The 12,729-nt window shown below is 42.2% G+C and overlaps 1 protein-coding gene across 1 annotated transcript in view; it reads right to left on the bottom strand.

Moving 5' to 3' along the window:
- Positions 1 to 7,128, bottom strand: part of pkia (cAMP-dependent protein kinase inhibitor alpha) — an 86,331-nt gene extending 79,203 nt beyond the window's left edge. Inside the window, exon 1 of the mRNA XM_055634535.1 lies at positions 6,340 to 7,128. The gene's annotated coding sequence lies outside the window, so the exon portion shown is untranslated. The remainder of the gene's footprint in view (positions 1 to 6,339) is intronic.
- Positions 7,129 to 12,729: the final 5,601 nt, after the last annotated feature.

Raw genomic sequence — 12,729 nt, 5'->3', positions numbered from 1 at the left:
GGAGATCACTGTTGCACCAAATATTCATTCAAATCAACAAATATGCATAGACATACAGTAGACATAAAAAACATAAATGCATCAGCATTGTATACATTGGAAATGTAAATGTAGTGCTATGACGCCACTTCATTTAGGATATTAGAAAAAAATATATATATTGTTAAAGGTATAGAATATAGATGACCATAAAAACCAACTATTGACAACATTCATAAACAGGCATGGTGGAACAGCGGCAGAGTTGCTGCCTTACAGCGCTTACAGCGCCAGACACCCGGGTTCGATCTCGACTACGGGTGCTCTCTGCATGGAGTTTATACATTCTCCCCGTGACCACCTGGGTTTTCTCCGAGATCTTCAGATTTCTCCCACACTCCAAAGATGTACAGGTTTGTAGGTTAACTGGTTTGGTATAAATATAAAACTGTCCCTAGTGTATGCGCAGGATGGTGTTAATGTGTGGGTCGGTGCGGACTCGGTGGGCCAAAGGGCCTGTTTCCGTGCTGTATCTCTAAACTAAGGTGCAATAGCATAGTGATTAACTTACTGTTTTGGATCCAGAGCCCTGACTACTAATATGGAGTCGAGTCTTTGAATTCCATCCATGAAGGGCAATTGGAGAATTAAAATCCAAAATTTATTATAGCAAAGATGAAACTACTGGATTGTTGTAGTAATCCATCTGATTCACTATTGTCTTTCAGGGCAGAAATTCAGCCATCTTTACCCATCTTCACCCAGGCTGACCTGCATGTGATTGGCTGCTGGCTGCCCTCAAAAGTCACAAATAGCAGTGGGCAAGAATTAAGAAGCAAAACATCTGAAATAAAACATAGTGCTAGAAATATTCAACAGGCTAGACCGCATCAATACCAACAGTTCAAGTCAACATCCTATCAGCAAAACAGCAATTGCTAGCCTAACCAGCAATGATGTACCTGATTAATTAAAAAGACATTGCCTTTTGTGAATTCACTCAAGATCCTTAGGAAGGTAAGCTGCACATAAAAAAACTTGATTATAAAACTTGAAAAGCAAGAAATATTTGAGGTAGCCTCCAATTTTTTTTCCCGCCCACTTTGTTCATCTCTGGTCAGCTACATGTCACAGATGACTTCATCTATCAAACCAGCAATGCAAAAAAATGTAAATGTCTGTGTTGCTTTTGAACACGTTACTTTATCCTGTAAATATTCTAATGCATTCACAGCTAACTATTTATTCACCTATTTTTAAACAGTTATTAAAGTGACTTTCACAGTATGTTTCACAGGTATTTCTTCTGGCCTCCAGATTTGAGATGTTTGCAGTCTTTCCATTAAAGTTATTTTTAACTTTGTATGACAAGTTCACGAGATAACCTGCATTGTTTGTATTTAAACATGATGTTTGTCATTGCGGACCCTTTGTGTCCTTTTTAATTTAATTTTCTCGAAGAAGTCAGGCTGCAAGCATTGGTCATTTACATGGAAATAGATGTCATGAAGCCGTGCTTTTGTGCTACTCAAAAGGAACCTCTCTAACTTGGTCCATGGTTATGGAGTCCGGAACATGGGTGCTCCTCTTGGGAGATTCCTTTCAAGGTTATCTACCAGATCTTCACTTTTACTCCATCCTAATCATGTCCTGGCCACTCTCCAACTGATTCCATCTCCAATAATTCCCCAATCTGAACATTAGGTCCCTGCCCATCCCTGTTAGCTGAACCCTGAGGTTCTCCATCTCTCACCACCACCACCACAGCAACCCAAAAGGACCTTCAATAATATCCACCCCCTCTTCTGCTCCAAAATGAAGTACTTAGGATCATCTAGGTCTGCAATATTGGAGCTTGTAGACATGAAGACATTATGCTTGTTCACATCCACAAGCACCTGGGTGGGGAGGAGGGATGGAGAAGCAGAAACTACATACAAATAATGTGATTTATTTCTCTATACTGTACAATGCACATTAGCAGCTAAACACACCTTTAGAAATACAATAACTTTTAGGCCAATGCACAACAAGGGGGTGCCCAGAACTACACACATTAATCTGTATATGCGATAAGGATAGAGTTGTACAGGGCTAACGTGACCTCTGTTAAAGTATAATTAAAATTAAATGCATTGCTGTGTTGTAACATGCACTGAATTGAGGGGGGGGGGGGGGTTAATTGCAGCTTTGCATGTGGAGATTGTTTAGGTCTCTAAATAATGGGGCGAGGGATGTTCTTGTGTCTTCCAAAGATGCGTAGAGCTTTGGCAGTAGGGTGGTCTGGTGGTGGTGTTGGGGTGTTGTCACAAGCCCTTTGGGGGCAGGGGTAGGTGTGAAGTCTGCATGGTGCAGGGGTCTTGTTGGAGGTGGCAGTATTGGTCTGTTGGGAGTCGGAGATGGTGGTGTGGGTGTGGGGGCAGGGCGGAGGTCGAGTTGATTGCAGTATCCTAGTTCTGGCTGACTGCCTTGGGAAGGTAATCTGGTCTCCTGGAGCACCAGTGCCTCACAGCTCCAGCGACCCAGGGACAATTCTGATGTCCAGTGCTGTCTGACTGAAGCTTGTACATTCTTCTCACGTCCAAAGGTCTCCTCCAGGCCCTGATAGGTTAACCGGTTACTGGAAGTTGCCCCTTATCGTAAGTACATACTAGAGGAATCAGAAAGATCAAAAAGGGCAAAGTTTGTGGGTATATAAGAAAGTAAGTTTTGGGGCTCCAGGAGAATCAGATGATGGGGAATTGGGCAGATGGAGCTGGATGCATTTGTTGGGCTGAATGGCTTCCTTTCGTGTCATAATACATTGATAATCAGTACTCTATTAATTGGAAGGTAGACAAAAATGCTGGAGAAACTCAGCGGGTGACGCAGCATCTATGGAGCGAAGGAAATAGGCAGCGTTTCGGGTCGAGACCCTTCTTCAGACTACCTTCGATTTTCCAGCATTTGCAGTTCCTTGTTAAACACACTATTGATTGGAAGACTATTTAATACTGTCAATTCATAGTAAATAATATTTATTTTCATTTTCTGCTCCTGTGGCTAGAAGCATAAGCACATGCACATGCACAGTGCTTAAGCATATATTGCCTTCAACAAATACATGTCAAAATATATTCACCATTTTATAGATTATCATTGAAACTGTAAATTTAAAAATTGCAGATGCTGACAATCTGAAATAAAAATGGAAAATGCTGAAAACACTAGAAAATGTTTCCGCCTGAAACATGAACTTTTTCTCTCTCCACGGATGCTGCCCGACCTACTGGGTGTTCATTTTCTGTTTTTCTTTTAGCTTTCAGCATGTATTGACCTTCCTCTCGAAGCTTGGTTTTACAAGCAAATACGTGATTTTAGAAATACTTTTCATGCTCACCTTCAAAATAATTGATCACAAGCACAACAAGAGTAGTTAACATACCCTACCTTTTAACAGCTGGGATTCTGGAACAGTTGCACTGCAAGTCAGTGGCCAAAAACAATATTTTACTTTCTCATTACACTCTACTGCCAAACCAGCTGCAAGAGTTAATTTACCATTAAGGTCCGCTGCCCTTAAGATCCTCCAGAGGATAAACACAAATTGCTGGAGTATAGTAACTCAGTGGGACAAGTAGCTTCTCTGGAGAAAAAGAATGGGTGACGTTTTGGGTTGAGACCTTCTTCAGACTGAAAGTTAGAAGAGAGGGTGTCTAGAGATATGGAGGGGTAAGGTGTGTAAATGACAGATCAAAGCAGACAATGTTAAGGAAATGTAGAATGGTACATTTTTAGCTGAGGGGAAGGTGACTGAACCAGGGACCACAGTTTAAGAATAAGGAGCAAGCCATTTAGAACAGAGATGAGGAAACACTTTTTCTCACAGAGAGTGGTGAGTCTGTGGAATTCTCTGCCTCAGAGGTTGGTGGAGGCAGGTTCTCTGGATGCTTTCAAGAGAGAGCTAGACAGGGCTCTTAAAAATAGCGGAGTCAGGGAATATGGGGAGAAGGCAGGAATGGGGTACTGATTTGGGATGATCAGCCATGAACACATTGAATGGCGGTGCTGGCTCAAAGGGCCAAATGGCCTACTCCTGCACCTATTGTCTATTGACAAGGAGGCATACAATCAGTAAAATTAATCAGGACAGTGAAACGAATCAGAGAAATAGGATGGGGGAGGGACGTAGAGAGAGGGAAAGCAAGGATTACTTGGTTAGAGTAATCAGTATTCATTGATTATAATGTAAAATGCCCAAGCAAAATATGGGGTGTTGTTCCTCCAAATTGTGTTGGGCCACTCTGACAGTGGGGGAGGCCCAGGACAGAAAGGTCAGTGTGGGAATGGGGAGGGAGAGTTAAAGTATTTAGTATCTGGGAGGTCACGTAGGTGGACTGAGTGGAGATCCTCCATCCATCGTTTGATGAGGTATCAAATTGCAACTTAGATTATTTATTCTAATGGTTCAGGCAAACATCATGATCACTTATCACTATTTAAAAGGGAATTTCCCATGTTGCTCTGGCCAACATTCCTTCCAGCAAAATCATACCAACTGTTTGTGTATCAGGTTGCAGTTATTTTGCAGTAGGATTTGCCTATGTAATAATCATGGCACTTAATTTGTTACAAAAGTGCAAGATTACTTTCTCATTTTTAGAAAATGAACATAAATGTATGTAGTTGCATCTCCCTGCACTTATTTAATTGTCTCCACAAAGGAACTTGCAAATATTTATCCTCTTCTTTCTCAAAAGACCATTTTGCCTTGTCTATGAGTCTTTAAAATTATATTCAATTAAAAACATTTTAATCCTCGACAGAAAGATAAAGCTCTCAACGGGGTTAAATTGTGAGAGCACGTTGTACAAGTTTGGGCGTATTTTCACAGAAATTGTAGATTAAGGGACAATTTTGGTTGAAGAACTGAAGGAAAATAGAAGTTCAAAAGGACATAAATATAAATTTTAGGAGTGGTTTCAGGAAGCAGTGTTGTACATAAGACGTCACAAAAAGATGGGATTCACTGCATCTGAAGGTACGCATGTTTGTTCAAATGGAATTAATAAGACTTGAGACTGTCAGCTCCATATCTCAGTGTGATAACACAACAAAATTAAGATATGCATCAAACATTATTCCATTGAAAGGCCAAGGATTGTGCGATTGAATGGCATTTGCAAGTGTTCATATAACTGGGTTGATCTGTATCGATGATTGCTTGGTTGGTATTCCTTGGTGTGAATCTCTACAAGTGCTGGACTCTCATACGGTGACCTACCATCCTCAAATAGGGGGACAAAATCTGCTTTATAAGTTTACAAGTTCATACACATAGAGTTTCTCCTTTTGTAAAAATAAATAGCACTACATCTATTGCCCTCTATTGTTCTGGAAATGATAGTCACTTCACCATCTCCAGAACATTTTGTTCTGCTTAAGGATAATCATATAGAAACTGTTATAAACTGACTTTACCACAAAGGAACAGTGGTGGAAAATAGTTGGGAAAACATCACACTGGCTAAACAGTTGAGGAAGCTTAATCCTACAGCAAAGCTAACCCGACGATTCTATCAATCACAAGTTATAGAAATCCATGAGATCACAAATTATGTTCAGACCAATCCCACTTACATTCGCAATAAATGCATCATTGTTAAAATAAAAGCAAAACGATGGGTTAGAAGATATGATCTCCGTTAACAATTTATCTTCTTTTGTTCTTGCACGGAATATTTTGAAAGACCATAAGCCTCATATTAGGCAAAGCAGATCTCACCAATCTGACGAAGAACAGTGTTGCCAGTTGGAAGGGATGTAACAGAATTGCTAGTGTTATACCTGCTCTGAGCAATAGCACATGGTATAAATGCATTAATGAAAGCGTTATATGGCTTCATGTCCGGCTTTTAGGACATAATATTCAGATTTGTGTATTTTTGTAGAAGAATGAGAAAATATGGAAACATCAAAGTGTATTATACCCATCCCTGCTGGCATTAGAAAAAAAAAGTAATTGTGTTGGAAGAACACACGGGAAGCTTGATGCGTACAAGCTTCCCACAGTAGAGAAGCCTTTCTATTCCAAATTCTCAAATGCGTTCTCTCAGAGCAATTCATCGACACTCCTCGTGCTATGAAACAATAGCCTACTCGCCAGATGTTTTACTGCAAAACCACGCCTTTTAAATTCTCCCCCAAATTCCTATATCACTAACGATGTCCTTTGCAAAACAGGAAATCCTGACAAAATGTAATGCAAACACGCCGAATGGTTTGCTTCTTTCAACCGTCGCTTTAAAGTATTTGCATTCAATTGTTAAAAGGCAGCAAAAAAAATGCTGTTTAAAAAATAATAATTATAAACTCACTCACCTCTCTTTGAAAAGGTTAAATACGCATATGGATTAGTGCATTCTGGATATTTTGTTGACCTGAAAGTCAGCTGCTGTCACGCTCGGCTATTGCATGCCTTCGCCCTGTTTGGTAATCCAGAGAAGCTGTGCTGTGGGCAGCTGCGAACCAGCTTTGCTGCATGACATCAAGTGGGATTCAACCACTCCAGCAGACGCTGGGGTTCTCCTCCGCTCTCACACATACAATACCACCCTTTGTGGCCCCCATCTGACAAAGCTACCGCGGGTGTGAGGCTGAATTCTCCTTTTCATTCCCTTCTGTCCGTTCATTTTTTACCCCCTCTCCCCTGCTTTTACAACGCTGCGATGTTTCCAATTGCTCTTCGCAAGGACCGTTCTCTTTTGCTAATGCGACCGGCCGTGTGGAATTCTCACACTTTGTTGGGGGAATAAAGGATGGTTGCCAAGAAGGGAGAGAGCGTGTGGCAGGAAATCCACGAAACGATTCTCAGACTCAAACAACTGATTAATTCACTTCATCTGGGCAGTTTAACGAATTAACACCTCTCCTGTCTGTTTGCCCATTATGATATATCAACATGCCGACTTTCTAGAACGGAACCTGTGTGAAACATGCAGATTTTCGTCCCAATTTTACAATATAATTGACCAATGTTATCCCCATTGAAAATCCCGTTCCAGTTGATATTTCGTGGTGACGTTAAAGTCACCAGTGAAATGTTCATTAGGTCTAGGATTTCTCTACAGATGCTGTCAAACCCACTGGGTTACTCCAGCAATTTGTACTTTGCTCAAGATTACAGCATCTGCAGTCTCCTGTGTCTCCATTTTAATACTCCACTGCAAAATGTCCTCAGTGTAAGCCCACTTGGAAAACGCTCCCCTCTCTCTGAAGGGAGTTATGTGCGACTCTCTCTCACTGACGCCCCTCAATGATTCCTGCTGCGCTCCCGTTGTTCCATCAGTCTGATGAAGGGTCCCTACTTGAAAGGTCACCTGTCCATTTCCTCCACACATGCTGCCTGGCCTGTTGAGTTACTCCAGCACGTTGTGTTTTGCTCGATACCAGCGTCTGCAGTTCCTTCTGTCTCTAAGGCAGTCAAAAAAAAATGCTGGAGAAACTCAGCCGGTGGGGCAGTATATATGGAACCAAATACAATTGGTAAGAACCCCAAGATATGATGAAACCCGAGGGTATCAAGTGAGCACCTGACTTCCCTGTGGTGTCAGTTTCCACAAAGTCCATGGAGCATAGGGACTGAGGAGTTAGAGCAAGATTATTGGACCGCCAAAGCTTAAGGGCAAAATGCTACACTGTTCCCCCATTGCTTATGCTGTGAGATTATCTTGCCCTTTTCCATTGTCTAATAATAATAATAATAAACTTTATTGTCATTGTAAATACATACAATGAAATTTCAGGCGCATTGCCCGAACAGAGCTCCAACGTATCAGATAAATAATAACGAATAACAAAAACGGCATGAAAACCAAGTCAAGTCAGAATGTGCAATATTTCACAGTATAGTGTTGTGGCAGTACAAAATATTGGCTATGGGGGCTGTGTATTCAGTGCAGAGTGGTGATGGCCTTGGGGTAGAAACTGGTTGTTAATCTTGTGGTGTGTGATTTAATCGACCTGTAATGCTTTCCTGAGGGCTGAAGGGCAAATAAGTGATGTGCGGGATGAGATGAGTCCTTCAGTGTGCGTGATGAACTTCGAGATTGGTGGGGCAAAATTCTGGCTCTCTGCTTTCCTAAATCCCATTAATAAAGTCGAGTTGTCTGGTTAATCGTTGATGTACCTCAGAAGATTATTGATCTACCTGTTTCAAGTTTATGCTGAATAGCAGAAGAAATGTTACAGTCATGGGTGAAGTTATTTTATTGGCACATGTACCTACATACAATGAAATGTTTTGTTTTACAGACAATCCAAAGAAATCATACCATAGAAACAGGGACTGCAGATGTTGGTTTACACAAAAGGACATATAGTGCTGAAGTAACTCTGCTGGGCTAGGCAGCATCTCTGAACAACATGGATAGGTGACATTTCTGGTCGGGACCTGTCGGAAGAAGGATCCCAACCCGAAATGTCACCTATCCATGTTCTCCAGAGATGCTGCCTGACCGGCTGAGTTACTCCAGCATTTTGAGCCAAATCATAGCACATCTCACTGGTGGCCAAGTGACAGCAGAGTGAGAATTTCAGCTCAAGTTGTTTAGTATAACATATGAGTTCAAGATTCAAGAGAGTTTATTGTCATGTCCCAGATAGGACAATGAAATTCTTGCTTTGCTTCAGCACAACAGAATGTTGTAGGCATAAATAAATACAGAACAGATCAGTGTGTCCATATACCATTGAATATATATACACACACACACACACATAAATAACCAGATAAAGTGCAATAGGCTATTAAAGCTCAGCTTTTTGTTTGAGTTGAGTTTAATAGTCTGATGGCTGTGGGGAAGCAGGTGTTCCTGAACCTGGATGTTGCAGATTCAGGCTCCTGTACCTTCTACCTGAAGGCAGCGGAGAGATGAGTGTGTGGCCAGGATGATGTGGGTACTTGATGATGCTGCCAGCCTTTTTGAGGCAGTGACTGCAATAGATCCCCTCGATGGTAGGGAGGTCAGAGCCGGTGATGGACTGGGCAGTGTTTACAACTTTTTGCAGTCTTTTCCGCTCCTGGGCGCTCAAGTTGCCGAACCAAGCCACGATGCAACCGGTCAGCATGCTCTCTACTGTGCACCTGTAGAAGTTCAAGAAAGTCCTCCATGACAAACCGACTCTCCGTAATCTTCTCAGGAAGTAGAGGCGCTGATGTGCTTTCTTTATAATAGCATCAGTGTTCTGGGACCAGGAGAGATCTTCTGAGATATGCACGCCCAGGAATTTGAAGCTCTTGACCCTTTCCACCATTGACCCGTTGATATAAACGGGACTGTGGGTCCCCATCCTACTCCTTCCAAAGTCCACAATCAGTTCCTTGGTGTTGAGAGCCAGGTTATTGTGCTGGCAACATTTGGTCAATCGGTCGATCTCAATTCTATACTCTGACACGTCTCCATCAGTGATACGTCCCACAACGGTGGTGTTGTCGGCGAACTTGATGTCAATCATACATAACTAAGAGAACATAACAATTGAGTAGATTTCTTCTGATGCAGTATGGAAAGAGTTGCAACATTTCCAGCATCATCTCGCAGCTTTAAAGTATTGAGCTCTCTAAAATATTGAGTTGTAACTTGGCCTTAAAGGCCCATTGTTCTGGCAGCGGCACTGGGCAAGTAATGTAGGGGTCGGCATGATTGTGTAATACTACTGGTGATGAGATGAGATGTGGCAGATATTCTAGTATATACTATTCCTCCTCACCAAGTTTCTTGGCTCCTGGCTGTGGGAACAGAAATACAGTAAACTCTCATTTTTACGGACATCTTTATAACGGATTTCGGTGATAGCGGACAGCCCGACCGAACTTCACCGCCTGGCCAGAATTCCAATGCCACCCCCAGCGACTTCCTTGGCCACCCCTGCCAACATCACCCCCTGGCCCACACTGCTTCCTTGGCCACCCCTGCTGACACTGCCTGTATTGCTCTAATGAGATCATGGAGCTTTGTCGCTTAAGGCTGGTAAAGGGCCTGTCCCATGATGCGAGTTCACCCAATAGCTCTCCCAAGTTAAAAAAAAATAATCAAACTCTTGGTACACCATCACGAGTATTTTTTTACTCTTGGAAATTTTTCACACTGTTGAAAAAACTTCACGAGTTTCCTCGTTTTCCGGAGTACCTGCTGTTAGCATTACAAGCCGCTACGAGACATCCACGAGCTCCGACGTACCCGCTACGTACATTCTACGTACTAACCACGAGTTTGATTTTTTTTTAAAACTCGGGAGAGCTCTTGGGTAAACTTGCATCGTAGGACAGGGCCTTAAGGCTTTGCTTTAATGTTTCGGCTGAAAAAAGGCACCTTTGTCAAGTGCAGTTCTTGCACAGCCTGAATTATACCGTTGGGTCCCTACACATGAAATGCCATATATCACTGGTTACTGGGGCCAATCGACAGTAACAGACACCATGGTTCATTATAATGAGGGTTTACATTGTTTTTTTGCTGAAAGGAGATGCTGGGATTTGATGTGCAACCCAATGGGCTCAAGGTTGTGAATATGATCTTCAAGTTCTGAAGACTGAGTGAAGTGATTTCAAGGCCGGGTCAAAGTTGTGAATGGCCTCCAGTTTAAATTCCATTTGGAATATTTTGGAGGACCAAGAACCAAGACGAACATTCGAAAGGATACAGTTTTCCATCCTCTGGCACGGCAAGGCCCGGAATGAAAGTGAGACATCTATGCTGACATATTCATAACCACCTTCAGTTAGAAGTACCGTGGAGGAGATATATCTGAGGACCCACCATCACAGATGCCAGCTGATTCAATTCACTTCACTTGATTTTAGTTTAGTTTAGAGATACAGGCCCTTTGGCTCACCGAGTCCGTGCTGACCAGCAATCCCTATGCATTAACACTATCCTGCACACACTAGGGACAATTTACACCTATGCCAAGCCAATTAACCCACAAACTTGTACGTCTTTGGAGTGTGGGAGGAAACTGAAGATCTTAGAGAAAACCCATGCAGGTCACGGGGAGAACATACAAACTCTGGTCAGACAGCACCCGTAGTTGGGTTCGAACCCGGATCACCGATGCTGCAAGAGCTGTAAGGCAGCAACTCTACTGCTGCGCCACCGTGCCCCCCCCCCCCCCCCCCCTTGATATCAAGAAGTGGCTGAGCTCACTGGATACAAGAAGGACAACGAGTCTTAACAGCACAGCTGGAGTATCAGATCCAGCCACTCATTTAGACAAACTGAACCAATATAACCTGAACACAGAACACAGGATTATATAACCAATATAACCTGAACACAGATCATTGCATGATTATCAGGATAATTAATACTCTTATCCAAAAAACACAGGATTAACCCAAACCAGTCAATCATCATCACATTAGTTTACACTTCACTATCATAAAAGCTTTGGAAGGTATATCGGACAGTTCTGTTAGATGACATGTACTTAACAATAACATGTCTACTGATCTCCGTTTGGAATCTGTCCGGGACATTTGGCTCAGGACATTACTAACTTCTTGTCCTAAAGGTAGGCCAAGAGCTGAATTTCAGGATGAGGTGAAAGTGAGTGCCTTGGCTTTGAACAAGTATTTGACTTAGTATAGCACCAAGGAGTCTTATTGTGTAAATACTCTTCTAAAGATAGTCTAGTTCAGTAAAAAAACAACTAAACTTTATTTTTAGATTGAACAGCAAATTCCCCTATACAACACCTAAACCACCGCGGGTTCGATCCTTGTCTCTGCCTGGCCAAGCCCTTCAGCCTCGTGCAAACAGACACATTCCAAAAGGATACGCAGTCCCAAGCGCTCCTCCAGAAGATCGATATCGATCTAAAATGGGGCTACCTTTTATAGGTCCACAAACCTTGAGGGGCCGAATTACATGGGGGTGATCTCTTTACAGTCCAATCAAACATATTAATTACATCAATACATTATTGACAGTTCCCCAAACCAATTACAGAGTCTTCCATACAATGTTTCTGGTAGAAGTTTCTGGAGGGAAGCTAAGTAACTGAATATTGCAACATTTATCCTGGTACTCAAAACAATCACACAGATTCACACAGAGAGTGGTGAATCTCTGGAACTCTCTGCCACAGAGGGTAGTTGAGGCCAGTTCATTGGCTATATTTAAGAGGGAGTTAGATGTGGCCCTTGTGGCTAAGGGGATCAGGGGGTATGGAGAGAAGGCAGGTACGGGATACTGAGTTGGATGATCAGCCATGATCATATTGAATAGCGGTGCAGCCTCGAAGGGCCGAATGGCCTACTCCTGCACCTAATTTCTATGTAATCCTGCCATGGCTTAACACTTTGGCCAATCAACAAACAGCAGGGTAACTGTATTGCAACATTATTTACATTATTTACAATTCCTTTGCAGCAATCCAATCATATCAATGTATTTAAGTTTATTTACAGAGTTTAAAACATATTATCAATTAAGGGGAAATGAGGAGAACACCTGGATCTTTCACCATCCTGAATATCAATCTGAGCCTCAAACTGGTCAGCACCATCCACAGCCTGTAAATTTCCACTGACAAAGGTTAAGCAATTCTGACAAATGCCGGGATCTTACATTTTATCGTATCTTTAATTTGGTCAACATTTGAAGTTGAAGCCAACGACAATAAGAATGAAAATAATTCCCTCCTGTTCAAGGCATAAGTGGCACAATGGAAATGTTATGAATGATGGAAGGCAGTCAACCCAATGTG

This window comes from Leucoraja erinacea, chromosome 4, assembly GCF_028641065.1.
Source record: "Leucoraja erinacea ecotype New England chromosome 4, Leri_hhj_1, whole genome shotgun sequence".
Classification (NCBI taxonomy): Eukaryota; Metazoa; Chordata; class Chondrichthyes; order Rajiformes; family Rajidae; genus Leucoraja; species Leucoraja erinaceus.
The sequence above is the reverse complement of the archived record's forward strand: the minus strand, read 5'-3'. Positions and strand labels throughout refer to the sequence as shown.